Source organism: Callospermophilus lateralis, chromosome 14, assembly GCF_048772815.1.
Source record: "Callospermophilus lateralis isolate mCalLat2 chromosome 14, mCalLat2.hap1, whole genome shotgun sequence".
NCBI lineage: Eukaryota > Metazoa > Chordata > Mammalia > Rodentia > Sciuridae > Callospermophilus > Callospermophilus lateralis.
The window spans coordinates 69973946-69977332 of NC_135318.1; the positions used below are offsets into that span (position 1 = coordinate 69973946).

The following is a 3387-nucleotide window of genomic DNA, read 5'->3' on the forward strand; positions in this document are numbered from 1 at the left end:
AGATACTGAAAACAAAACAAACAAAAATCCTTCAAATGAAAAAAACAATAAGTCAATTAAAAAACTCAATAGATAGCATCACCAACAGACTAGATCACTGGAAGAGGAGAACTCAGACAATGAAGACAAAATATACAATCTTGAAAATAAAGTTGACCTCATAGTAAAGATGGTAAGAAACCATGAACAGCATATCCAAGAATTATGGGATACCATCAAAAGAAAAAAATTAAGATTTTGGGGGAAGGTTCAGAGATTCCAACCAAAGGAATGAACAATCTCTTCAATTAAATAATATCAGAAAATTCCCCAAGCATGAAGAATGAATTAGAAAATCAAATATAAGAGGCCTATAGGAAACCAAATGTACAAAATTACAACAGATATACACCAAGACACATTTTAATGAAAATGCCTAGCATAAAGAATAAGAGTAGAATTTCAAAGGCTTCCACAGTTCGGCTGATAAACAACTTGTGTAGATTGACACAGCAGGAGTGGAAGCCTTTTATTGTAGGACAGGAGTGGTATTTATACATTCCACACAGCTTATCTAATTAACATAAAATAGATACAACAGTCAACCAATAAGGAATCTCCACACTTAATGGCTCGCTTTTGTTATTTCACAAACCACTCTCTCTGGCATTTTGCCAGGGGCCATCCAGACTTGTTTACAGACTCTAACATTTCTCTGGCAAAATGCCAGGTGCCATCCTGACTTGTTTACAGACTCTAACATAAGACCACAAGAGAGAAAAATCAGATTACCTATAAGGAAAGACCAATTAAGAACTCAGTAGAACTTTCTACCCAGACATTCAAAGCCAGGAGATCCTAGAACAACATATACCAAGCTCTAAAAGATAATGAATGCCAACCAAGAATCTTATATTTGGCAAAATTAAGCTTCAAATTTGACGATGACATAAAACAATTTCATGATAAAAAAAGCTAAAAGAATTTACAGCAAGAAAGCCTGCATTATAGAACATTCTTGGCAAAATATTCTACAAGGAGGAAATGAAAAACAACAATGAAAACCTACAAAGAGAAGAACTACAATAAAAGAAAAGCCAACCAAAGGAGAATCAAAGTCAATCTAAATACCAAAAATAAACAACAATGACTGGTAATACAAACCATATCTCAATAGTAACCCTAAGTGTTAATGGCTTAAACTCACCAATCAAAAGAAATAGACTGGTAGATTTAATTAAAAAAAAATATTCAACAATATGTTGCCTTCAAGAGACTCATAGGAAAAGATGCCCACAGACTGAAGGTTGGAATAAAATATAGCATTTAAAAGGTCTACATAAGCAAGCAGGGCTTCCCATCCTCATATCATATAAAGTAGATTTCAAGGCAAAGTTAATAAAAATGGATGAAGATGGACATTTCATATTGCTTAAGGGAACCATGCATCAGCAAGATATATGGTTATAAATATATATGCCCCAAACAATGAAACATGTACACTTATCAATCAAACTCTTCTCAAGTTCAAGAGTCATATAGATCACAACATAATAATTCTGGGTGACTTTAATACACCTCTTTCACCACTAGATAGATCTTCCAAACAAAAGCTAAACAAAGAAATTATAGAACTCAATAATAAAATCAATAACTTAGACTTAACTTACATATATAGAGTATAATATCCATCAATGAGTTAATGCACTTTCTTCTCAGCAGCACATGAATCCTTTTCTAAAATAGACCATATGTTATGTCATAATGCAAATCTTAGTAAGTACAGAAAGTAGAGATACTACCCTGCATTATATCAGACCACAATAAAATGAAATTAGAAATCAATGATAAAATAAAAAATAAAAGCTACTCCAACACCTGCAGACTAAATAATATACTATTGAATGAACAATGGCTTGCAAATGATATCAAGGAGAAGGCCCATCATGTCAAATTAGGCCACAACTTTCTTAATAAGACTCCTATAGTGCAAGAAATAAAATCAAGAATTAATAAATGGTATGAATTCAAACTGAAAAGTTTCTTCTCAGCAAAAGACACAACTAATGAGATGAAGACAGAGCTTACAGAATGTGAGCAAATCTTTACCACAAGCACATCAGATAGAGCATTAATCTCTAGGATATATAAAGTACTCAAATATCTTAACACCAAAAAAACAAATAACCCAATCAATAAATGGTCAAAGAAACTGAAGAGATACTTCTCAGAAGATGATATACAATCAAGCAACAAACGTATGAAAAAAAATTTCAACATCTCTAGCAATTAGAGAAATGCAAATAAAAATTACTCTAGGAAGACTATACTTTCAGAGATCATTTCCATAGTATGTTACTAGAGAAGTTTCTCTGATGGTGTAGAGTACTGGAAACCATGAGGAGGAGTTGAGTGTTCTCTCCTGAGCGTGAAGCTGGTTCTAGATGTTGCAGTACTGCAACTGCCTTTTGCCATTGATGATCATTCTTAATTCTCTTTAGAGATGAAGAGGGACAGAACACAGTTTGATTGCTTTCCATTCAAAAAAAAACAAAAAAAAAAATAAGATTTCAACTCACTCCAGTCTGAATGGCAGGTATCAAGAATACAAACAAAAATAAGTGTTGGTGAAGATGTAGGTAAAAAGCACATTCATACATCGCTAGTGGGACTGCAAATTGGTGCTGTCAATCTGGAAAGCAGTATGCAGATTCCTTGGAAAACATGGAATGAAAACACCTTTTGACCCAGCTATCCCACTCCTAGTTTTATACCCAAAATACTTAAAAGCAGCATACTACTGGGACACAGCCATATCAATGCTTATAGCAGCACAATTCACAGTAGCTAAAATATGGATTCAACCTAGATGCTCTTCAGTAGATGAATGAATAGGAAAACTTTAGTATACGTACACAATGGAACATTACTCAGCATTAAAAGAGAATAAAATTATGGCATTTGTAGATAAATAGATGAAGTTGGAGAATATAATGCTAAGTGAAGCAAGCAAATCCCCCAAAACCAAAGGCTGAATGTTTTCTTTAATATGAGTATGCTGACTCCTAATGGTGATAGGGTGGGGGAGCGTGGGAGGAATGGAGGAATTTTAGGGAAAAGGGGAGGGAGGGGAATGGAGGGGGCAAAGGGGTAGAAATGATGGTGAAATGAGTTAGAAGTCATTACCCTAAGTACACATATAAAGATACGAATGATGTGCAAATACTTTATGTACAATCAGTGACTAGAGAAATTGTGCTCTGTATGTGTAATATGAAGTGAATTGCATTATGCCATCATGTATAACAAATTTAAATAAATAAATAATTTAATTTTAAAAAAGAATAAAATCATGGCATTTGCAGGTAAATGAATGGAGTTGGAGAATATAATGCTAAGTGAAGTAAG

At 33.6% G+C, this 3387-nt stretch overlaps 1 non-coding gene across 1 annotated transcript; it reads left to right on the forward strand.

Moving 5' to 3' along the window:
* Positions 1-2299: 2299 nt before the first annotated feature.
* LOC143380872 (small nucleolar RNA U3) lies at positions 2300-2513 on the forward strand. The gene has a single exon (XR_013088743.1). It is a non-coding gene; the product is annotated as a small nucleolar RNA U3 (small nucleolar RNA).
* The last annotated feature ends 874 nt before the right edge of the window (positions 2514-3387 follow it).